General features: G+C 31.8%; 1 protein-coding gene across 2 annotated transcripts in view; it reads right to left on the bottom strand.

Moving 5' to 3' along the window:
- The window catches only part of LOC114326335 (pyruvate carboxylase, mitochondrial), a 107,028-nt gene extending 81,478 nt beyond the window's left edge, over positions 1–25,550 (bottom strand). For both annotated transcript variants that reach the window (XM_028274665.2, XM_028274666.2), the window contains exon 1: positions 25,249–25,550. The gene's annotated coding sequence lies outside the window, so the exon portion shown is untranslated. The remainder of the gene's footprint in view (positions 1–25,248) is intronic.
- Between the last annotated feature and the right edge of the window lie 1,259 nt (positions 25,551–26,809).

Genomic DNA, 26,809 nt, shown 5'->3' with positions numbered 1-26,809 from the left:
GTACATTTCGATATAAATAAATAAATTTGTTTATTGCAAAATAAAAACACATACTCTATCCTTTGAAATAACACTTTTTTAGCAAAAACTTTCTTTGTTCATATATTTTAACTTAGAGAATAAAATTTTATTATTTTTAAACATAGGCAATTGTTTAAACAATATTTCACAAACAATAATAAAATTTGTTTGATTTTTGTGGAATTAAAATATTAAAACACAACAAAATATAGAGTAAGAAAGTAATATATTAGATAAAGACTGGAAGACATTTTGGTGGAAATAAACTTGTGTGAATCGAACACCGCTGTCGTGCGCGTAGCACCAAAAATTAATGTTTATTTAACAAATTTCCTGACGCCGTGGTAATTAATTTATTTTAATTTTGCAAATTGCAAATGAAAGGTACAGTACACTTCTATAAGCAAAAAAAATTCAACTTGCTATCTGCTTTATTTTCAGTCCTGCAACATTAAAAAAAAATGAATTTTTTTGCGAAAGATGGATTGCAAAATTTATTTTGCAAAATCTATTAAACCGATCTTAATGAAATTTACAGTGTTGTTTTAATATATCATAAAGTTTTTTTGGGTAAAATATGAAGGTCCTAAGTATAGCATAAATGGTTGAAAAACATAAAATGCGACTACTTGTTTTTGTATGTTTATTTTGCAACAAGGGTGACTATTTTTTAAATTATTACCCAATTCTATATTGTAGGAAATTTAATTATGCAACTTTTATGTCAGTACAGCTTTTCTCAGAAATGAATAGTTTTAAAGTTATAATCAAAAAACCAATAAAAAAATCGAATTTTTCCTTCATATTTTGACATTTTGATTATTTAAACAATGTTCCGGACCATTTTGAGTGGGAGGATAACTCAAATATTATTATTTGAGATATTTTCAATCAATTTCTGCAAAAAAATTTGAGTCACCTCTCAACGTTCATCTCAAAACAGATGCGCACTGGACTACTCGTTACTATTCATCCCACAATATTTAACATAAAAACTAGACTCAACACAACTATAAACTAAATAACTAAAATATAGTGAGATATTTTGGACATATGTGGCGACACGCTTCAATTACTATTTTGCTAATTTTAATTTTAATAACTTTTTCAAAATGAAATAATACGTCCCATTTTAAAAATCACAAACAGTATGCATAAAGGGCCTGTTAAATTTTAAGAAACGAAATATATCAGTATTCAGATAAAATGCCTTCTCAGCTTTTAAAACACCAGATGTTGATGGCCTGTTCAGTTTATGTATCTTCTTCTTCAGGTGCCGTCCTCATTCCGAAGTTTGGCTATCATCAAGGCTATGCGTATTTTTGATACCGTAGATCTAAGTAATTGGCAGCTGCTGCACTTGTACCAATCTCTTAAATTCTTCAACCATGAATGTTTTCTTCTGCCAATGGATCTTTTACCTATTATTTTTCCCTGAATAATTAATTGTAGTAGCTGGTACTTTTGTCCCCTCATTATATGTCCCAAGTATTGCAGTTTGCGCTTTTTAATAGTAAGCGCAAGTTCTTTTTCTTTCTGCATCCTTCGCAACACTTCCATGTTTGTCACTCTCTCTCAGTTTATGTATGGGAAACGCAAATTCCATAATAGATTACGGGACGATAAAGGGCCAGCCTCCTTATGTCAAGAAATCAGTCTTCAACTTCTTTAAAAACCACAGAAATGTAAAACTAATGTTTTTAGTTTATCCACAGGCAACCTGACACAAACCCTCGTCCCGCAAAGAATAATAAACCCTCTTACGAGATATAAGCACGCCTTTTTAACCAAAAATAAATAAATATAATATTGTTCGTTGTCTTACACTTATTTTAATTTCATTTAATTGATTCCGTAAACCACCAACGGAACACATATAACTAGAAGAAGAATACAAGAATAGGCATGGAAAGAATGATAGTTGAAGGCAACGGAGCGGCAAGATCCAAAGGAACGTCTCCAGTACGTTCATCATCATGTAGCGCTACAATCGTCGGTGGGTCCTGGCTGACTGTACAACTTCTTCCCAATTTGTTCGGTCTTTCATCAACCTAGGGTCAAATGGAATGTTCATTTTCCGGAGATCTGATTGGATGTTATCTCTCCATCGCATTCTGGGACATCCGAGTGGTCTTTTACCTGTAAGAATCTCCTCCCACACCAGTTTTACAAGTCTCTTGTTATGAAGTCTGTGCACGTGGCCTGCCCATCTTAGTCGCTGTGATTTAATATCTTGGACAATATCGGTGTCATCGTAGAGTGCTTTTACATCTTCTCCAGTACGTTGGTCGGACCAAATAAAGGAAATAACTGGTTACTCATTCTCCGAAGTAAAACAACACGCACCCCAGGCAACCAAGTGACGTCAATAACGTCGGGGAAACGTCAGTTTTTGGTTGAATATATACACGTGTTTGAACATTACGTCGTAGAAACGTCTTTTGTAGGTGATTTTAAATACGGAAGATTAATGACGTTAAAATACGTTTAAAAACACATTTTCATTTGATAGCCTAAGTCTGACGTCACAAAATTGGGAGGAGCTTAAAGATTTAGTAATGCTTATGACTCCAAACAATTTCCATAAGAAATTTTTCATTTATTGTTTACATGCTTTGTGCGGTAAAATAAAACTTTTCATTTAGATATTTAGTTGTAGTTGAAGAAACGTTCGTTTTTCTCAAGTGAGTTAGTTCAATGCAATAGTTCTTCTTGAAAACTGTTTGAAGTTATGTTATTTGTTTTGTTTTGGTGTTTTCTGTTAATGAACTAATTGTGTGTTATCGAGATTAATTAAATTAATTTGTTAATAAATTATTTATTAGTTTATATGTTGTTTCAGTTTTGACACAGTAAGTATACCTATATAAAAAGAGAAAATTCTATATTTGTTGCATTGAGGGTATTGTAATTATATACATTTTAGATAGTCTTCCATTTGGTTTTAGTTTCAGCCTATGGGCTAAATTTAAAACAGTTAAATGAAAAATTGCAATACCAATAATGCCCATACAAATAATTGTTCTGTATTTTTAAAACCATAAAATGAAAAATAATCTAAACACGACGTAAAAACTACGTTATTGATATCACGTAGGTTAAAACGTGATAAAAATGACGTCAATTGTGGTGGGACAAATTCACGTGACTTTCGACGTCGAATAAACGTGATAGACTGACGTGGTTTGGTGATAATTATGACGTCTTTTCAACGTTTTGTAAACGTTATTTGGTTGCCCGAGACAGGAGAGAAATAATTGGACAGTAACATTCAAACAAATTACATGACGCCACTACATCCTTACGAAGAAGAAAAAGATAGACGAGGACAACCATCTTTTTGGATATTATTGCTTATTCATAGGGCTTTTTATTGACAGTCATTTGTTCCGAGCTTCTGTCATATGTCGTATAATCCGTGTATATTAATTTTATACACAGATTATACAACATATGACAGAAGCTCGAAACAAATGACAATCGATGAAAAACCCTATTACAGTGATATAAATGCATTTTCACAACAGGTGTGTTTATATCAAAATATTGTTGGCTCCCGTTAGTCTACAGTTCATTGTTTCCTTTGCTTATATTTTTGCGCGCCATAAAAATAACGCTAGCCATATAAACAACGACGATGCCTAATCGATTTTAGGTTTACGTGGCACGTCGTTCATTTAAAAAAATAATTGATCATAATTAAAGACATGTTTATTGGCATACGGAATGATTTGGTGCAATCGATTAAAGCAGTGGTTCCCAATCTTTTATGTCTAGCGACCCACCTTCTGATGTTTTTTCCGATTCGCGACCCATCATTCACCCATGATGATATATATGTACGTTATTCAGCTACTGTAAGAGCTAGGCCACGACCCACCTGAAATCCGCCCGCGACCCACTAGCGGGTCGCGACCCACCGGTTGGGAAACGCTGGATTAAAGATTTATGTTTCCATTGCCATTGGTGGAGGTATCCAGTTTATCTAAACGGTAAAATTGTAGTAGCAAAAAGTTATTTCTCATCATCATTCAATTTCATAGATTCAATTATTCTTACAACACATTTATTACTAGAACTCTTCGATTAGCTCTCATTAAATAACCTCGAAATTTTTAATATATACCAGTTTCCCGCTTTAAAAATCATATTTCTTCCCTAACTTTTTAATACTTTCGGCCAGAGCTTTTGTATTGTGATTAGTGTTGCATGACCTGTATTAGATAACTCAAAACCGTTATACCTTGGAACATTTCTCAATTGATTTATGTGTTATATTTTTTTGTAATTGTACTGACCTATATGTTATCTTATTCTTTTTTTTGTAACTGTACTGCTCATAGAATTATTTGTTCTCAAACCACTTTGTTATGTTATATTATGATAATTTAGAACACTGTAACATTTATATCTGAATAAGGCTTGCCCGTGAATAAATAAATAAATAAATAATCTTTAGAGGTCTTGAGTTCACTGCTGAATATAGGGCTCCCGTAAATAATTCCATTGCATCCGATCTGGAGCACCCTGAATCCAATTGTGCTGGATGCGCATTATTTTCGTAAGAGAAGTAGAAATCATGGCAAGTTAAAGTAAATATTATATGTTTGCTCGACACTGAAAAAAAAAATGTATGTGTACTTTGTACGCACGTAAGAAGTTATACTTCTATTATTATGATTTCAACGAAATAAATATACTTATCAGGTTATTTGTATTTTATTTAAATATTAAACTAACTTTCTTACCTACCACTTTTAAAATTTGTTTTATTAAAACGATACCAAAAAAAAAAAATAATATGAATCGTCCGGGATTTGAACCCGGGACCTCTCGATCTCCGGTCGAACGCGCTACCACCGAGCTAAACTGCCTTTGCTTTGACAGGTTACAAGATTTCTCATCCATACCGACAAATTTAATAAACCAAAAGTGAAGTATACAAAAATACTTTAAATATAGTTACTATTATTATAAAATATCTTATTCCCGAGGAAGACAAATCCAAAGACACAAAAATTATAATCAATAATACATTTACTAAAAACACTAATATATCCTTTTAATGACTTATTTGCGCTGACAGCGCTGATACATTCATATCTTGAAAGATTAGCAACGAACTACATACTGTCTGTGTGCGCATGCGCCCGGCATTATAAAATTTCACACTCGATCGTAAAGAAGTATAGCTTAAAAAAATAATAACGAGATAAGAATACATTATGAGAGAAACGATGAAATGAAAGATAGACAAGGCCATATTATATGCGACGAACTGAGAGAAACAACTAAGAAGGCTAAACAATTGGAAATGAGAAAGACCCTCGAAATAAAAAATAACACAAAAAATGTAAAAAAAAATACGAGAAACAATCCAACAATTCTGCTATTATACAATTATACATAATATATCAAATGTAGACAAGACATACGTAAACAAGAATGAGTCAAAGTGGAAATGAGATAGAAAGAAGAATGGCAGTAGAACAAGACATACGAAGCAACATTGAAGAAATGCATTTAATTTGGTATGGACACGCAAGAAGAGCAGATGGTATAAGTTGGATATCAAATATTTTGGATTGGAGCCGAATAGGAAAGAGAAAAAGAGGCAAGCCCCGAAGATCATGGAGGATTGGAGAATGTTGGAAGACGAGACCTTATAAAGTTGTATCCATATGGAAAACTTTTTTATTATTAATTTTACGAAAAAAAGTTATTCTTCATAAAAAGCTCTGTATAGACCAAAACCTAAGATTCAACCATCAGATATCAAATTTTATGAATATTATACGAGGTGTGTCAAAAAATATGAATTTCGCTCAAGAGTAAAGTAGCTTTATTTTTCACAACATTGAAAATTGTTATAGAGAAAAGTTGTTTGGAATCAAGAATTATATCAAGTATGCAACTACATTCTTATAATTAAAAAAAAGTTTTGAAAATTTTTCTTAAATTATTATGGATAACCAACATTATATTCAGTTATTTCAATTAAAATAGGTCTTTTATTACTAATTTTACGAAAAAAGTTATTGTTTATAAAGTGTTCTTCATTGTCTAAAACCTAAAATATAATAACCTTTTATCAAATTTTATCAATTTTATAGGAGGTATGTCAAAAAATATGAATTTCGCTCAATAGTAAAATAACTTTATTTTTCACAATATCGAAAATTGTTATTATGAAAAGCTGTTTAGAACTAAAAATTATGTTTTCATATGTAATAACATCCTTCTAACTGAAATATTTTGGACTATAAAGGTACTTTACTTTTGATCTAAATAGTAAGTAAGTAAGTAAGTAAGTAAGGTATGCTTTATTGTCATAAAATTTTACCAATTTGTGGACAAAGCTTATACAAAATAAAAAATACAATAAAAAACAAAAAATAATAAAAAAACTACAAACAAAACAAAAACAGAAACAGACACCAAGTAAATGGCGTGAGTTATACTACTTAATATAATTTTACAGTTATTAAGTACACATTAAAAAATTATTTTATTTTATTAAATTTATCTTTTTTGACATATCTCGTATAAAATTGATAAAATTTGATATAAGATGGTTGTATTTTAGGTTTTAGACCATGCAGAACTTTTTATTAAGAATCACTTTTTTTCGTAAAATTAATAATAAAAGAGTTATCAGAATTGAAATAACTGAAAATAATGCAGGTTTTCCATAATTTTTCAAAAAAAAAATTTTCAAATAGAAGGGTGTAATTGCATATTAGAATATAGTTCTTAATTCCAAACAACTTTTCATAATAGCAATTTTCAATATTGTGAAAAATAAAGCTACTTTACTCTTGAGCGAAATTCATATTTTTTGACACTCCTCGTATAATATTCGTAAACTTTGATATCTGATGGTTGAATCTTAGGTTTTGGACCATGCAGAGCTTTTTATGAAGAATAACGTTTTTTCGTAAAATTAATAATAAAAAAGTTTTCCATATGGATACAACTTACAGGGACATACTGTATATATGGAGAATTGCAGGATAGAAAGTATTTATAAAGAGACAGAAATTATTATTGTGGTTTAGATGATAACAATTTAGATGATAATCTGGTTAATCTAGTGGGTTATTTTTTATTACACACAGCTTTTAAATCCTTTAACAAACATCATGTTTTATTGTAAAGAAATAGTCTCGTAACAAATAAAAAAGGTGAAACAAGTTAGTCTGAATCAGTAATAATGTGATCAAAGTTCAGGTTTGAGAAACGGACTATAATCAACTGATTAGTTGTTATTGTTATTAGTATAATACGATGTAACTTTTTTGTGGATCAATGCTTAGGATCAATGCATATCATAAATATTTATATTTTTGTCTTTCTTTCTCAAAATATCAAAATATTTCGTTACTGTGTTGAATCAAAGTATTAATAATTAGAGTATTCTAATCCATGTAATTGAGTAATTGAAGTATAACATTTAGTCCAGGGTAGTCATATTTTTCTCAGATTTTGAATACTTAATCCATGTATCAAATACCTTTTTTAGTTATTGTATACCCTTAGAAAGAAAGAAAACCTACCTGCTCTCGGCTAAGAGTTTGGAGTCGTTTTTTAATTATTAATAATTTAGTGCAAAAAACGCGATTTTTTTCAATTTTTTGTACCTCATTTAAAAGCTAAATTGATAAAATTTTACAAAAATTGATTTTTATTCATTACAAAAAAGGGGATTTTTGAAAGATAATAAGTCAATTTGTTGTTTCGCAAACTGCTGCAAAGTAAGGCAAAATTGTTATATGTTAATATCCATTATTAAAATTAACCTAGAATTTTGGTATTTCACTCAAAGTTGCGTATTGTGGTACATAATAAACCCTCAAAATTTGAGAAAAATCCATCAATTAGAATAAAAGTTATTTAATTATATTTAACAATAAAAACACTGAAAACGTTTGTTTTCTATACTTCCACAAAATTTATTACAACTATGTGACTACAGCTGTTTCGGCAGAGTGCCTTTCTCAAGTGATTTAGATTACTATGGGTTTGCCTTTTTAAAGTCTTTAACTGAAGAGGCTGAGGAGTGGGGAGCTGTTTGTCTCGAGTTGGTCATTCAGAATTATATCTGTATTTTTCAATTTATTAATTTCCATAGATTCTAATAAAGATAGCTTAAGTCCTTTATTTTGAATATGCAGAATTTGAAACTGTTCACTAAAAGAATGATTATGATCTAGAATCTAGAAGGTGAAGTGCGTATGTAGAAGTGTCTGTTTTTCTATTGTTGAAAGCCCTTTTGTGTTCTGCTATCCGTTTTTCAAAGGTTCTGCCAGTTTGACCGATGTAAGTTTTCGGACAGTCACCACAAGTTAGTTTGTAAACACCACTCTGTAGTTGTTTTCTCTTTCGGCTCTTATTGCTCTTAATATATTTGCTTAAGTTGTTGTTAGTTCTGAAAGCTGGTGTTATTCCTTTTTTTTGTATGTATCTGGCTATTTTTGTTGTTATCTTGCCAGTATATGTGAAAGAGCAGAAGGTACTGGGTTCTTTCTGTGGTGGTGGATAGACTAATTTCAGGGCTTTCTTATGGAGTTGTTCGTTTAAAATTTTGTTAATTGTTTGTTCGTTATAGCCATTGTTTGTTGCTATTTGTTTAATGATGTTCAGTTCTATCTCGAAGTTATTTTTTGACATGGGGATTTCTGTCAGTCTATGTATCATGCTATGGTAGGCTGCTAATTTGGGTTGTGTAGGATGGGATGATGAATTGTGTATAGTTGTGTCAGTATGGGTAGGTTTATGATATACGGAGAACTCATATTTGTTGTGTAGTCTGGTAATTGTTACATCTAGAAAGTTTATGGACTTATTCTGTTCAGTTTCTATTGTAAACTCAATATTACTATGAAGTGAATTAATGTATGATAGAAATTGGTCAAGTTGCCTGTCAATTGATCAAATTGGTCAATTTCTATCATACATTAATTCACTTCATAATAATATTGAGTTTACAATAGAAATCGAACAGAATAAGTCCATAAACTTTCTAGATGTAACAATTACCAGACTACACAACAAACATGAGTTCTCCGTATATCATAAACCTACCCATACTGACACAACTATACACAATTCATCATCCCATCCTACACAACACAAATTAGCAGCCTACCATAGCATGATATATAGACTGACAGAAATCCCCATGTTAAAAAATAACTTCGAGATAGAACTGAACATCATTAAACAAATAGCAGTAAACAATGGCTATAACGAACAAACAATTAATAAAATTTTAAACCAAAAACTCCATAAGAAAGCCCTGAAATTAGTCTATCCACCACCACAGAAAAAACCCAGTACCTTCTGCTCTATCACATATACTGGCAAGATAACAACAAAAATAGCCAGATACATAAAAAAGAAAGGAATAACACCAGCTTTTAGAAGTAACAACAACTTAGCAAATATATTAAGAACAGTAAGAGCCGAAAGAGAAAACAACTACATAGTGGTGTTTCAAACTAACTTGTGGTGACTGTCCGAAAACTTACATCGGTCAAACTGGCAGAACCTTTGATAAACGGATAGCAGAACACAAAAGGGCTTTCAACAATAGAAAAACAAACACTTCTACATACGCACTTCACCTTCTAGATAATAATTCTTTAATGAACAGTTTCAAATTGTGCATATTCAAAATAAAGGCCTTAAGCTATCTTTATTAGAATCTATGGAAATTAATAAATTGAAAAATACAGATATAATTCTGAATGAAAACATCAAGTAACGGTCGAATCCATCAATTATTTAATTCTATCTGTTTATCCCAGAGACCTTTTTTAATAATTAAAAAACAGCTCCGAACTCTTGACAGAAAACAAATAAGTTTTCTTCCTATAGGTTTACAATAACTAAAAAAGTTGTCAGATATTAACCTAGATTATTTAAAGTCCCGAATAGGGGCTTTTGCTATTTTTTTTTGCTTATTTCCCTGGAGTAATTTGTCAAAGGTTTGTTGAAACTCACATTTGATTCTTTCCACCACCCATCATCTTTACACAAAATACACAATAGGTATCTATGATACACAAAAAAGGTATACAATCTTACTTTTGGCGATTTCCCTTTACGTTTTTTTAAATTAATTGAACAGTTTGTTTATATTAAGAAAGGTAAATGACCACATTAAAAACAAGTATTTATTTGGCTCCCTAATTAACGGGCGTGTGAGATAAAACAAGAAATAACGACAACGATTTCGTTTTTGGATGGTCAGAAATACCTGCATAAAAAAGTTTTTAATGTAAATTTTGGAATTCAGATTTTATCTTAATGTTAGATCCACCATAAAAAAGGATGTCTATAAAATTATTAATGATATTACAACATTTTACAACCCACAGATTATGGCAGGTAAATTATACGAGTAAATGACTTCTGGTTAGTACAGATGATAGGGCTTTTAATGCCTCTTCTTCATTCATCACAGTGATATTCCATTATTTTATCAATTCTTCAAATTGTATTCACTCATTTTACATTAAAAAATTGTGAAAACCTGGAATTACGTTATACGTATGTCTGTCCGTCTGTAAACACATATCCTCCGTTATTAGAACACAGAGAATGCCAAATGAAGTGTCGAATGAGAGTTTATAACCCAAAGAAGAAAGAAGGTATTAAAAGAAACTAGACCTTGGACTTTCGGTTTCAGAGGTCCAAACGAAATAATACAAGCGATATATTATTCGACGCACATTTGCAAGACGAGGCCAAAAATATTGACTTCCGGTTACGTTGGGTGAAAACCTAGGACTTACGAAATCCAATTGCTTGTTATAACTGAATTAAACCATAGACCAAGATAAACAACCACTACTTTTTTAAGGGTCGCAACTCTTGTAAAAATTGTAGAAAACAGCTCTGAACATTATAACCTTTAAAAATGCTTGTCTCAAACATTATTGACACATCTGTAAAGACCCAAAGTTGCTACTGTGCACAATTCATTGTTGACAGCACTGAAATGTCTGCAATGAAATGAGTTGCCACTTACAATCCGTAATGTGAGGATCTACCCTCTGGACAAGCGGCGTTATTTAACTGCCCCACGAACTACCTGGGCCCATTAATCCCAAGTACCTGCTGCCCCATCGCCGAGAAAGTTGGGGATTAAGTCTTAATGACCGTAAATTCCAAATTTGATTATATTGAAAGTAAGAATATAAATATTTTCAGTTATTCACTTCAGTTGCAAGTATTACGGTATAGTGTCCGGTTTTGTCCGTTAGTGTTTAATTTTTAAATGACGAATCCAACGACTATGTTTAGTCAAAGGGGAGAACTTTTATTAATAATTAATGAATATAAATATTCAAAGGCCCATGTCTCCAAAGATGGAAAAGCTAGATGGCGATGCATCAAAAAAGGGTGTCAACAAAAAGTGTACACAAAGGAAGGTGATGAAAATTACGTTATTCTTGAAAAAGCATCGGTGGAGCATAATCATGCTCCAGATCTACGTTGACCGGCAAATTTTTAGTAATTCTACAAAGAAGAAAGCTGTAGAAGATATATGTGAAACACCTTTAAAGATTGTCCACAAGGAATTGAGGAAGGAAAATTTCAGCAATTTACCGCTGACGACGAAAAACATTTCTTGCATTCGAAGAAATATCTATGCTGCAAGACGAAAATCCACACCATCATTGCCCAAGTCACAGGAAGAAGTTCCTACAAGTGTTAGTGAACTTAAATTTAAAAACAAATACAGGTGAAAACTTTTTATTATCTACGAAAAATAATTCCGCAATTTTTAGTTGTTTCACAAATCTTTACTTTTTGTGTAATGTAGATTCTTTGTATGTAGATGGAACTTTTCAATACTGTTCTAAATATTTTTGTCAGATGTTTACTATACATGGCTACAAAAATGGTTTTTATGTTCCTCTAGTATTTTGTTTGTTACCAAATAAATCACAGCAATCGTACAATTCGTACATTAATCGTACATTAATAACAATATGTACAAATTTGAAATTAAATTTCAAACCGAAGCGAACAATTTCTGATTTTGAAATAGCAATTCAAAATGCAGCCAAGTTAGTATGGCCCGACATTATTATTTTTTGTTGCAAATTTCATTTAACACAAAATCGGTACCGAAAAATTCAAAATTTAGGTTTGTCCTCGGAATATAAAAATCAAACTGTTATTGGAAAATATTTAAAATTGTTTTTCGGCATTCCTTATTTAGATCCAAATGATGTTGATGACTTTTTTTCTGATGAACTTTTTAATATTATGCCAGAAGATGACAGAGTTTTGCAATTTTGTGATTACTTAGTTGATAATTATTTAACGGAAGATTCAACATTTCCACCTTACATGTGGGCTTCCAATTCATCATCTCTTATATTTACTACAAACGCATGTGAATCATTTCACTCGAAATTTAACGAATGTTTTTATAAATCACATCCTGACATATTTAAATTTACAGACATTTTGTTAAATTTTCAAGCAGAAGTATATGTGAAAATTAGAACTGTACATAGATTCGAAAAAAAAACTTGATAAAACGGCAAAAAGAAAAGTTGATTTTATTGAAAATATGCTAAATGAATATTACGTTAATCAAAACATTACTAAATTAGACTTCATTAAGTCAGTTTGTAATTATTATGCAGCTAACTTTTAAGATCTAAAATATAGTGTTCACTCTTACTTATTTTAATTACTAATCAGACATTAGAATTAAGCATTGTTATTGTTTAACTGTAGTTTTTTGTTATTGTATATAAGTTAATGTAGATGTATAAATAAACTTTATTCGATTATATTGTTATATGTAATAGTTTCATTATTTAATCATTTAAAATTTTCGCTCATGCTTTGGGAATTGGGTTGCTTTTTGAATACAATAAAGTAAAATAAAAACTATATAATATATTATGTTCACAAAAATATTATCTAAGTACCTAGGTAGCGTGGGGCAGTTCGTAGTCGCAACCCACGTGTTGTGTGGAAAGTCCTGTGTTGCTTGATGTTAAATCTAGGATTATTTTACATCACACTCAATTTAATATAAACATGTAAATTTTCTATTAATGTACAACAATTAAAGGGTTTTCACCTCTATATTTTGGTGGTCCAAGCATGTAAAAAACCTGTTTAACGGCACAGATGATCAACTCTTTAGTTCTAAAACCTTCTGTGATGTAGCCCTTAAGGGATTTTTAAGTAAAATATTTTATACTTTTTTTTATTATTATACTTTTTCTATTTATTTAGATTAATTAGCAAATTCTTAATTTAATTGATTATTCAATTATTTTATTTCTTGCCTATGTAAAAACACAACTAAATTCCAATTAAATTTTCCAATCAATTTTATTCTCAGGGCTAATCTTGTATTTGATACAATACCTGTGATCTGTGGCTTCTAGTATTTCTGGTTGCTTACTTTTTCCAGGGTAGAAACAGGGAAATTGAAAACACTCGAAATCATATAAATGTAATCTATTGTTTCTATCAAATAAGCCGTGTACATAAGATTCAAAAATGCTAAAATTTAACTTTGTTGCAACAATCTCTAACTTAATAAATTAAACTCTAACTCTGATATCTCCTTCTTTTGACAAAATATTTATTTGATTAATTTCTTATTTACTCATACTAAATTGAATGAATTTTACTTTTCTTCTTTTGAATTGATTTCTCAAATTTGAAATGACTAACTGCGTTAAAAAAATTGTTCAATAAACAAATATGGTTTTGATATAAATAAATTTTCTCAATTCCGACAAATGATTTGACTAACCTTTTATTCTTCACTCCCTCGTTTTCTGGATTGCGCCGTCCTTGATTCTCCCAACACGTACTCTCTGGATGTTGAGAAAAAGTCCCTCTCGTTCAAACTGCTTCCAAGAAAAACACACAGGACTTGCTCGAATATCTTGTGCACAAACGGATAATAATCAGCTACTCGTTCTAGACAAAACAAAGGAATCTCCCTCGGACCAGGAAAATTAACTCTTCAACCGGTCGACGATTTGGTTTCAACTTGATTCTGCTCGCAAAGGCCGATCACACCACTCTACACTGATTCTACACTTTATAAAAAATTGGACTGCTCTCTTCCGATGTCAATTACACAGTGTCTTTCTTTTTCTCTCAAATCCATACTCTCACATTCATTATCCCTTCTCCTGATATTTTCCATACAATAAACAAACCTCTCTCAAACCATTTATTTCTTAAGAAACCAAATATTCTTCCAACGACTTTTACAATTTGTCAAATTTCAAAGAATATCATAATTAGTTCTTTACTACTTTCTACTTTTACAACTAAAAACTAATACAGTTCGTTTACCACATTAAAATACCTTCCCGGAAGGATCTTAAAGCCGTCTTTGTTTTCAACTCTCAAGTCAACGATGTCCAACTCTCTAATCACCGAATTGTTTTGTTCATGTCCCTTGCATTTCGTCGAATCACTTATTAGTCGCTTCACTTTTTCCCGAAATACTTGCTTAATAGCAAAATTAAATTCTAAACAATTTTGGTGATATACAGGGTGATGAAAAACTATGATTTTATGGTCGTTGATATAAATTTAATTTTTTTTTAATTTCCTTAAAAAAACAATTCCACAACAATACCTTTTATAAAGGATTTTAATTACTTTTTTGAATGGTCTAATACTAATACAATAATTCTACAAGTCACCTTCCAACATTATCAAAATGTGGAATTGTTGTGTTTAAAATGTATAAAGTACGTTGACACATGATTAACGAAGTGATGGAATTTAAATGAAACGCAAATACATGTAATGTGTTTGGTATTTTTTCTATTTTTATGTGTTTGCTTAATGAGTTAGTGTTACAATATTATGTTGTTTGAAGAATAGTTAAAATTGTTGTATACCATGTTCATAATTATAGTGCCTAGACTTGTGGTATAAGCATTAAACCAAGCAATAAACACAGCGAGGGTTTAAGAAGCTTTGAACTTTTAAAAGAGGTTTTAAAAGATGGGTTAAGTAGGACGAATTCAGACAAAGGAAATTATTACAAAAAAATCCAGCCTACACTTCCCATCAAGACATGGTTTTATCAAAACTATTTGTCGAATAAGAAGTAATCACTGTCTGATTCCAGTCTACAAAAGAGAAATAGGACTTGTAGATAACGATAACTGTTTGTGTGGAGAGCTAGCTGATCTACAACATATGCTGTTAGAATGTCCTTTACATTTTATTGAAATATCAAATTTCTATACCAATCTAGTTCAAGTTAATGTACAATTTCCTTTTAATCTTATATACCTTTTACAATCAAACAATCTAGATGTTTATAAAATTTTATACAACCATGTTAATTGTTTAAAATTAAAGCTCTAAAAAAAATTATAAAAAAAAATAATAATAAAATAAAATAAAAAGTTACTAAGAAGATCTAAACCTCCGACAGGTTGAATCGGGTTTGGGTCTTAGCGTAGTAAAAAAAATATACAAAAAAATACATAAAAAACAAAAGAAAAAAAACTAAATAAAAAAAATAAAAATATAATAAGAAATATAAAAAAAAATTGTTAAAAAATATATATTAAAAAAAATAAAAAAACAGAGTGTTTGGGAAAGTATGCCATGCGTTTCAATATTAGTGTTTTATATTTGCTCTATGACTAGTTAATTATGTAATACGATTAATTTCTTTTAAAACCTATAATCTTATTTGATATTCACCCTATATTTTTGTATTTTTTAACACGGCCCTGTAAAGTGACTGGCCATATCATATTTTGGGCAGATATTCAGAGAAAACGCACTTTTACTTTTAACACAAAGGCATCTTTGAAACTAATGCCTTTCAAAGCACCACATGTGTCAATAATTTATGACCCAAGCCATCTCTACGAAGCAAGGGCTGTTACCTCGGCCCTGCAAAAGAAGACAAAATTTAGTACGAAATTCTACGTCGAACGAGACACATTTGCCTAGTTCACCACCCGGGTGGCTGTCCCGTCATGGAGATGCTGCCCACTCCTGGGGATACCGGCCAATTACACCCATTTTAAAGGTAGGTGCGATATTTTCTCTAACATTGATACAATTTATGAACATATAGCCAGGTCAACTTTTTCACATTTGCGTACAAACACACACATTTATTCATTTTTGCTATACTAAATGCACATATATATCTTATCTCTACAAATCTAAACAGTCCATTGTCTCTACTACCTAACTAATTAAACCCAGCGACCATTACTCATCAATCAGAAGACATTAGACGCTTCACAGAGTAAAAAAAAACTTAGTAGTAGTAATAGTTTTAAATTTAGATACTAAGCATATATTTTGTAAAAGAGAGAATTCAAAACACATTGATTGGCCAGTTGGTTGCATAAACCAGTGCCAATAAAACATAAACACACAAGTAGCGCGGTTACCACTCTGCTTACGAAAAAAAATAGATTGCAAATTATTGAACGTGGAGATATCAGATTTTTTTGGATCTTTCGTATATTTTCAATAAAATATGAATTAAACTTGCTTTTTTTATTTTTCAATTATTGCCTACACTTCTTCTTTCTCTTAATCATTAATGCCCATCAGGACGTCGGATATAGAGTTCTTATTCATTTCATCCATGCACTTACATTGGGGGGCCAGGTTATTCATATCTCTTATATTCATATCTATCTTCATTTGGTTGGTTGGATTTGGTCCATCCATGTCTTCCTCGGCCTTCCCTTTTTTCTTTGTTTCGCATAGTTTTAAATAGACTTGTGCGAGTAGAATACATTTTGAAAAATTCGATATTATGGAGTCTATGTAAAGTACAACAAGTACACAAGATCACATTTTTACGTTAAACGATATAATAAAAATAAAAGATTATCTAGGAAGAAAAAGACGTACCTCAGTTTCCTTGATATGGAAAAAGCATTCATAAAGTACCTAGATCAAAAGTATGGAAAAGTATGGAGAAAGTATTTTGACAGTTTATTAAATGAAGAATTTGACAGACAGCCTGTGGAGTTAACGGAGACAGTAACAGCAATGGTTACCAGAATAACAAACGAGGAAGTGGCTCAAGCGCTTTAAAAAATAAAGAAAGGAAAAGCAGTCGGACCAGATGATATTCCTGGGGAAGTATGGAGAGCATTGGGAGAGACAGGAATAAGTTGGCTAGCAGGTCTATTTAATAGAATTACGGAAGTTGGACAAATGCCAGACGAATGGAGAAGCAGTATATTAGTACCTGTCTACAAAAGCAAGGGAGACATACAACAATGCACAAACTACAGGGCTATAAAACTACTTAGCCATGCCATGAAAATATGGGAGAGAGTAATTGATAGACGGATACGTGAAGAAACCGAAATATCCGATAATCAATTTGGCTTTATGCAGGGCAGATCAACAACAGATGCAATTTTCATTGTAAGGCAACTGATGGAAAAATACAGGAATAAAGAGACCAACGCTCATATCGTATTCATTGATCTTAAGAAAGCATATGATAGAGTTCCTCGAGAGATTCTGTGGTGGGCACTCAATAAGAAAGGAGTCCCTGGCGAATATGTAAAGATTGTGAGAGATATGTATGAGGGAGTAACGACTAGTGTTAGGACAGGTGTGGGAGAGACTGATAAATTTCAGGTGAAAGTAGGATTGCACCAAGGCTCGGTGCTTAGTCCTTATTTATTCTCATTAGTTTTGGACCTGATAACTGCGAAACTACAGGGTAGTATTCCATGGTGCCTAATGTATGCTGATGATGTAGTGTTAATAGGAAATAGTGAAAGAGACTTAGAACAAAAACTGGAACAGTGGAGACAAGCTCTGGAGGAAAAAGGTTTAAAACTTAGTAGGACAAAAACAGAGTATTTGGAATGTTGATTTAAAGATGGAGTTACTACAAATAAAATGGTAGGTATTTTTGGATGGTGAAATGATTGTGAAAATCAATAGTTTTAAGTACCTACGATCGGTATTACAGAGTAATGGAGAAATAGATGGAGATGCATGCAGTAGAATTAGGGCTGGATGGACGAAGTGGAAAGAAGCGAGTGGTGTGTTGTGTGACAGAAAAATTCAATTGAAACTGAAGGGAAAATTCTATAAAACAGCCATAAGACCGGCTATGATGCACGGAACTGAATGTTGGGCAGCGAAAAAGAAAGAGGAACAACGAATGCATGTGGCGGAAATGAGAATGCTTAGATGGATGAGTGGAGTGACAAAGAAGGATAAAATTAGAAATGAGTATATTAGGTGAAGTCTGGGTGTGGCACCAATTGATGCCAAAATGAGAGAGCATAGGTTAAGATGGTTTGGTCATGTTCAACGTCGAGACGTTAATCACCCAATACGAACAATAGCCGAAGTGCAGATTCCTGGAAGGAGTAGGAGAGGAAGACCAAAGAAGACCTGGGGGGAGACGATAAGGCAGGACATGTTGGTAAAGGGGATTAACATTGCTATGACCCAAGATAGAGTTGTGTGGAGAAATGCAATTAGGGAAGCCGACCCCGCATAGGGATAAGGCAAAGAGAATGATGATGATGAAAAGTATGGAAAAGTCTGAAGAACAGAAACATACCAGAGAAACTTATACGGGTAACTAAGTCTATATACAGAGACACTAAAAACCATGTGATAAGTAAAAATATTATCCCACCAGTTCAGAACAACTGAAGGTATAAGACAAGGGGAAGCTTGAGCCCGTTACTGTTTATTACGTTTATGGATGAAATAATAAAAGAAGCAAATACAAAATTCAGACCTGTACACATAGGGTATAGAAATCTGAAAAGCATAGAGATAGCAGATTGTAGCTTGGGGATCGGGAATCGGTGAGACGCAAGATAAACATAAGTAGCCGCCTTGACTAATTTTATTGGATTTCGTTTATTGGAAAAATTCGGTACATACTTTGATCCAATTTTAATAGGTTAAAACGGAAAAATGAGATTAGGTGTTAAGAGAATTTGTTTTAGCGTAGGGATGCGAGAGGCAGCCGATTTTGAGATTCTGAGGAAAGACGTTGTGTTTGGCAATAATCGAAAGGACGCAGTTTAAGACGTACTTATATATTGACAAGCCGGTCATATATTAAGTAGATAAACGCGATTATTTCAAAGACAGTTTCTTTTGGGAGAACTCGTAAAATTTTAGTGGCAATTACACAAACACTTTTACATTTCGTCAATTTAATATATCTATAATTTTATTAATTAAAACTGTTAAACATCACACGGACTTTTTTTTATTACGATTGTCTTTAACGAATCCTACATATATATGTAAAGTAAGGTTTGGAAAATATTGGTTTAGATAAAATTGTAGAGGTCAAGAATAATGAAGTGATTAAAGACTTAAACAAAAAAGATACCAAAGTTAAAAATGGTATCAAACTACACCTCCCTAATTCAATTTTTATTTTGTATTATTTCTACAGCTGATACTGTTGTTATAACTCAAGTCTTGAATAGCTCTACATGTACCGGGTGTCCCAATAAGAATGGCTCTCATAATTGTGGGACCACCGCTAGAGGGCGTAATTGAATATCAAAAATTAAAAAATCTAAATTTTACAAAATTTTCCTAATGAAGGGGCACTGGAAATCCGATCGTCGTATTCTTCATAAAATTCTACGCATATTTGATTTGACAAGTTTAGGTCTACCTTTGGAAATAAGAGGTGGGGGTGAGTGGGAACCTTGTTATGAAAAACTGGCTGTGAGTCCGGTTCTGCTTAATCAAATTTTGCAAACTTGTTCTTGTTGAAGACATATCTTTTTCGTCAATGTAAAAGTTATGATTTCGAACCAACTTACTGAGTAATATGCCAGCTAGAAGGCGTTATTTAATTTTTTTCAGAAATCTAGTGTTCCTTGGAAAATATTAAATACAAACATGCATTTTTAATACCATATTACAAAATTAGACAAAATTAGCAACAGAATAGCGAAAACCGCATGTTAATACCTTTTTTCTATCTCGAGACATCTTACAAAACGTGTAAATTTAAAAACATAACTGTTACTGTCACCGGTAAACGAAATTCATTAGAAGTAGTGTGCTATGGAAACAACAAAGAAACATTTTCCAGCTGTCAACGTATATTAGGTCTTTTCAACGCTTCTCATTTGTTTCGAGCCTCGTTCATATCTCGTATGTTAATATTATACACGGATTATACGGCATATGACAGAGGCTCGAAACAAATGAGAAGCGTTGAAAAGCCCTATTACAAAGAAATAAAAACAAGTATTTAGTTATAAACGTTCAAATTTTTGCCCATCATTTTCGTTGCAAACATTTACTCTTTCAAGAGTAGATTGAACAGCAGTCTCAATTTCTGCTCTCGATATGCTTTGAATGGCGTTTAGTATTCTCTGGATAATGTATTCTAGACTAGTGTATGATGGGCAACAATTTGAATATTTAGGTCGTCACTAAGTAGTTCTTTTTGTTCTGTGTTATATTTAATTTTAATAGTATTGTTTCTCTTTATATTGTTGTTTTAATTAATTATATTTTTATACGTTGACATCTGGAAAATGTTATTTTGTTTTTTTCCACAGCACACTACTTTTCATTAACTTAGTTTACCGGTGATAGTAACAGTTATGTATAAAATTTACACGTTTCTCGAGATATCTTGAGATAGAAAAAAGATATCGACATGCGGTTTTCGCTATTCTATTGCTAATTTAATCTAATTTTATAAAGTATGATTAAAAATGCATACTTGTATTTAATATTTTCCAAAGAAAACTGGATTTCTGAAAAAAATTAAATAATGCCTCCCAGCTGGCTTATTACTTATTAGGATGGTTCAAAATTATCACGCTTACATTGAAGAAAAAGATCTGTCTTCAACAAGACCCAGTTTTCAAAATTTGATTTAGCAGAACCGGACTTACAGCCATTTTTTCATAACAAGGTTCCCACTCACCCCCACCTCTTATTCGCAAAGGTAGAGTTAAACTTGTTAAATCAAATATGCGCAGAATTTGATGAAGAATACAATAATCGGATTTCCAGTGCCCCTTCATTAGGAAAATTTTGTAAAATTTAGATTTTTTTATTTTTGATATTCAATTACGCCCTCTAGCGGTGGACCCACAATTATGAAAATAATTTCCAGGCTTTTCCTGAGACAACTTTTGTTATAAAATTTTTTATTTCAAAGCTCTACTATAAACGGTTCCTGAGATATGGCCGAGAGCCATTCTTATTGGGACACCCGGTACATATACTAATCTTATCCTTTATCCTGTTTTTATCTAGCATTATCGAAATGAACTCTAAATAACGATGGAAGACCATTACCATTTATTTTGTAACTTGAATGTGCTGGACATATATTTCTCCCGTTTTTGCTTAATACGATTGCATGTTCGTAAACCTCGTGAACCGTGTCTATTCGTTGTTTAAATGATCATAATTAGTTACAGGTTTTTATTGAAATTAATTGCTTCTTTGTCGTAAATGCACAGTTTATTTCATTATAAAAGTTATGGACAAATACGAGAATAGATACACGAACGATGATCTATCAATGATAAAATGGAAGGTCGTGGAGTAAAGATATTTTTAAGACATGTTCCAAATAAAAAACGAGAAATATTCACCTTAGAAAATCTGGTCTTTTGCGAAAACCAACATATTTATAGCCTGGGCAGATTATTGGAGAATAGGCCATTTTTGGGAAAAGTTATTTACCAGCAATTTTAATGCTGGAATCGAATCTTATGATTGTATATATTAATAATATAGGTATGCAAAGTCCGCAGATAGTGTGCTACTTTTTTTATAAACAAAATGGCGCCCGAAAATCGTGTTTTTTCAATTTTTGCTCTATAACTCCAAAGATTTTAACTTAACACCAAAAACACCCAAATAAAAATTCACCGCAATTAAATTATACATAGAGACGTGTTTTTCCCGATTTACTTCGACGAAAATTTTCCTCGGAAAATGCGGGTTTTTCCAACAAAATCTTTAATTTTCAACTAAAATTTTAGATAAGTATTTGTTTATCAATAATTAAATAACTTGGTAATATAAAAGCTCTTTCCGTATAGATTATAATTCCAGAAGCCGATGGAAATTGAATGAACAGTTTAGCAACAATTGAATTGTTAATTAAAAATTTACAGTCGCTATAATAACCACAATAATTATGATACATAAGAATAATTATGATTTTTGTATAAAAAGACACTGTACCTATGTAATGTACTTTACAGAATTGAAATTGAACTATTTAAGCGGCCTCAGGAATATTTTAAAATTATAAACAATTTTTTGGTTTATAAACAAATAGAATATCTCGGGAAATATTAAATTAAATTAAATCATGAAAACGGTATTGGAAAAAAAGCGGCAGGACGCTTCTTTTAAAAGAAGTAACTTTTAATTGTGATGAGTAGTTCCTGAGATACAACCGGTCAAAGTTGACCAACATTTACGGTAAAGATATAAACAATAGGGTCATAATTTTTGAACCATCACCTTTTTATTTTTGTCCTCTTTGTCCACACCAATTTTCATATCTTTAAAATAGTCATAACATAATATATTATTATAATAAAAACTATCGATATTACGAGTGAAAATTGATAAAAAGAGCAAAATTCCAATCAAAAATTAGGTTGGAGAAAATGACATCTCAAAGTTCAAAATCGGTATACGTTAAAAAAATGCATTTTATCGGCTTCCCATGGAGAAATTTTCTTCATTCTTTTTTTGTTCCCAAGTAACTCGAGTAGAGCCATCTAATTAACGCATTATTATCGGATATGTTATCTTGATTTCTGATAAACCTTGAGGTTTCGTCCTTTCAAAATGTATTAGTTAAACAGCTCCCTGACTTTCATAAACCTCAGGCGCGGTTTTCGTTTTTAGCCGAGGAATGGATTGATTAGGAGCTGCTGCATGTTTTGGTGCAATACAAGAAATGCCACCTATGACGTGAAAAGTGTGGTATCCGACGATTGTACCTATGTATGTTAAAATCAGCGTTATCGTACACCTGCTGTGTAAAGCACGGCAGGCCAATTTTCCGCGGATCGTCTGCGAATGCTGACACTTCCAGGCGAACAGTTTCTGTATAGGATGAACAAAACCCCAAAGAGGAAACTACATCAATCTATTTTCTTAAGCCGTACTTTTTGTAGAGAAAACGGCCAACCCTGCAAGGTATGGTGAGACGAATTATCTGGGTGAGTAAGCGAAGCGCGTTTTGCTTGTCTGGAAGTGTCAGCAATCGCAGGCGATCGGCAGAAAATTGACCAGCCGTGCTTTAAACAACAGGTGTACGATAACGCTGATTTTAACGTACATACAATCGACGGATACCACACTTTTCACGTCATGGGTGGCATTTCTTGTATTGCACCAAAACATGCAGTAGCTCCTAACCAGTCCATTCCTCGGTTAAAAACTAAACCCGCGCCTGAGGTTTATTGAAGTCAGGGAGCTGTTCTTAAACTTTGATTTAGTCACTTTCTGACTTTCATAATAATAACTTTTAACCGAGTTATTAAGCCTTGAAAATCGCCATTTTTCGTTTTTTTCTATTTTAAATTGCTTATAACTCGAAAACGATCAACTTTAGAGAACAATTATAAGAGACCTTTTTTATCCAGAATGGTCCAAAAAACCTACAAAAAATTGTCCGGGCCAAAAATATTGATTTCTTGCAATTTGATTAAAAAAAATTGTTAAAAAAAATTTGGCCCACTTTTCACGTGGGCGACTTCTTGAACCTTATTCTGGGATGTCTCACGAATGTAATTATGCAAAAAAATCTCATGGGAATATTTTTCCCAACGAACCCGCCGTTTGCGCCTTATCTAATAGGTACATTGCCACACACTTGGCTGTTTGTAGAAACAGATTTTTCTATAAGATTATTTATTACCAATAGTTGATCGTTTGTTCGAGTTGATCGTTTGTTCGGAAGTCTTTTCTAAAACCCAATTCCAATTTATTGTCTAATCGTTTCGTAATTATTTTTGTAAATAGATTATAAATTTTTATTGACATATAAAAAGACCTAAAACCATATGCATAAACATATTGATATGGTATGTACTAATACTAATAACGTATATTCGGTATATTTATTTCAGCTAGCCACCAATGATCGGTTATTAGAATATTCCGCTTATAAGAATATTTTTGCTTGGCACGAAGGCTATTCTAATAAGCGGGTCTGATATTCTAATAAGCGGGTTTGATATTCTAATAAGCGGGTTTGACTATGTATTGTGGACTCTTTCTAACTTTATTAAATTGGAAACCTATAAAATATTAAAATATCTTCAGCATTCACCCCTCAAATACTTTTATTCCATTTATGCGTGAATTCAACAGGTGGTTGGGATGTCGACATTGAGGCAAAAAATCGAACAGTGAGTAACCTTGAGAAGGGTAGACTAGACACCAAAGAGCTGATTTAGGTCACGCTCCATTTACGCAACACAAGGCACAAGAATTTGTTCAGGCTAAATACACGCACCTATTTTAAATTATTCTACTAGATAATATTATCGTTTTAGACTCAAATTATGTAATTAACTTAAACACTTTCGAACTGAAGGTGGTAAAGTTCATATTAGACACTTATCAATAATTATATAGTTGTTTTTGCCGAAAAATAATTATCTCAAAGCAACTTGGATTCTTATTGGTTTATTGTATTAGTAGTCAGCAAGTTAAGGTTTATCTAATACGATTTTAATGTTTTACATAAACAAGGTCAGTTTATCGAAAATAACAAGGTATAAACGTCGCAAAACAACCAAAACTTTCGGTTTTTTTTTGAAAAAATGTAAAATAGACCGGCTTATTATTATGCTTTAAATAATTATTTCATAGGTAATTTCACGGCAGACTGCTCATTTAGAATACGTTAAATAATTGTTGTTGAAAGACAGTTTGAATAAAAATCAAAATAGCTTGTATGATTACCTAACTGAAAATTGGTCAATCATTAATCATTTCGTGCGGTTGAATTGTTGTTTACTACATGCTAAAAGTATTCATTAATAAAAGAATGTCATTTAAAGATTGTATTCTTAATAGAAGTCAATTAATCGTATAAACGAAAATTGACATAAAAAGTGAAACTGAAACAGGAACAAGGTCGTTCACCTGCCTAATAAGTGAGTTTTGTAAAACAAAAACAAGGTTTGCCTTGAATGAAGTACTTACTTTTAAAGATCGATAACAATCGTAGATATAGCACACTCTCGAGAATTGACACTTCCACCACAGCACACTACGCGAACCGTCTGACTAGGTTATTCCTCGCTCACTGTTCGCCGCGCGCTCGGTTCAAAAATGTTTTATTTTTAAAACACGCCCGACGTCTTCCGAACCGCATGGGTAACATGCGTGAAAAACGAGATTATGCAAGGTAGTTTTCGTGTGTTCTTGTTGTTTTTGTTTATTCTAATCTTAAGCTAATCTTTCTTAATTGGAGACGATTGTTGGGGATGTCACAATAGTCGTGAAGCTGTAGTCACGCAGATGTTACGAGGGGGGAAAATCTTGATAGTCCATGTTGTGAGCAGTGCCGGATTAACCATTAGGCGGACTAAGCGACCGCCTAGGGCCCGGACACTTGATGGGGCCCGCATCCCGCTCAAATGCATTATTAATATTGAATTATTTAAGCAGTAATTTAAAAAATATACAGCGTGTCTACTAGAGTTGGAAACATATGGGAAACTTTTTTATTATTAATTTTACGAAAAAAAGTTATTCTTTATAAAAAGTTCTGCATGCCCCAAAATCTAAGATTCAATTATCAGATATCAAATTTTCTCAATATTATACGAGGTATGTCAAAAAATATGAATTTCGGCTAAGGGTAAAGTACCTTTATTTCTCTCAAAAATTCTTATGATAAAAAGTTGTTTGGAATTAAAAACTAAGATGAAATATGCAATTACATGCTTCTTATTGAAAAAAAAATATTTTTCTCAAATTTATGGATACCCAACATCGTTTTTAATTATTACAAATATCATAACTCGTTTATTATTCATTTTACGAAAAAAAGTTATTCTTCATAAAAAACTTTGCATGGTCTAAAATCTAAGACACAACCATGATATATCAACTTTTATTAATTTTATACGAGGTGTGTCAAAAAATATGAAATTCGCTTAATATTATAGCACCTTTATATTTCACAGTATTTCAATTAGAAGGATGTAATTGCATATTGACACATAGTTTTTAATTCTAAACAACTTTTTTAATAACCGTTTTCAATATTGTGAAAAATAAAAGTACTTTACTCTTGAGTGAAATTCATATTTTTTGACATAACTCGTATAAAATTAATAAAATGTCATATCTGTTGGTTGAATCTTCGGTCTTAGGACATACAGAGATTTTTATAAAGAATACCTTTTTTTTCGTAAAAGTAATAATAAAAGAGTTATCGTATGTGTAATGAATAAAAACGAAGTTAGTATCAATAAATTTGAGAAAAATTTGGAAAATATTTTTTTCCAATTAGAAGCATGTAATTACATATTTGAGCTTGGTTTTTATTTCCAAACAACTTTTCATAATAAGAATTTTCGATATTGAGAGAAATAAAGGTACTTTACCCTTAGCCGAAATTCATATTTTTTGACATACCTCGTATAATATTGAGAAAATTTGATATCTGATAATTGAATCTTAGGTTTTGGGGCATGCAGAACTTTTTATAAAGAATAACTTTTTTTCGTAAAATTAATAATAAAAAAGTTTCCCA

This window comes from Diabrotica virgifera, chromosome 6 (assembly GCF_917563875.1).
Source record: "Diabrotica virgifera virgifera chromosome 6, PGI_DIABVI_V3a".
NCBI classification, from domain to species: domain Eukaryota; kingdom Metazoa; phylum Arthropoda; class Insecta; order Coleoptera; family Chrysomelidae; genus Diabrotica; species Diabrotica virgifera.
Note: the sequence above shows the minus strand (reverse complement) of the source record. Positions and strands in the feature narration are given on the sequence as shown.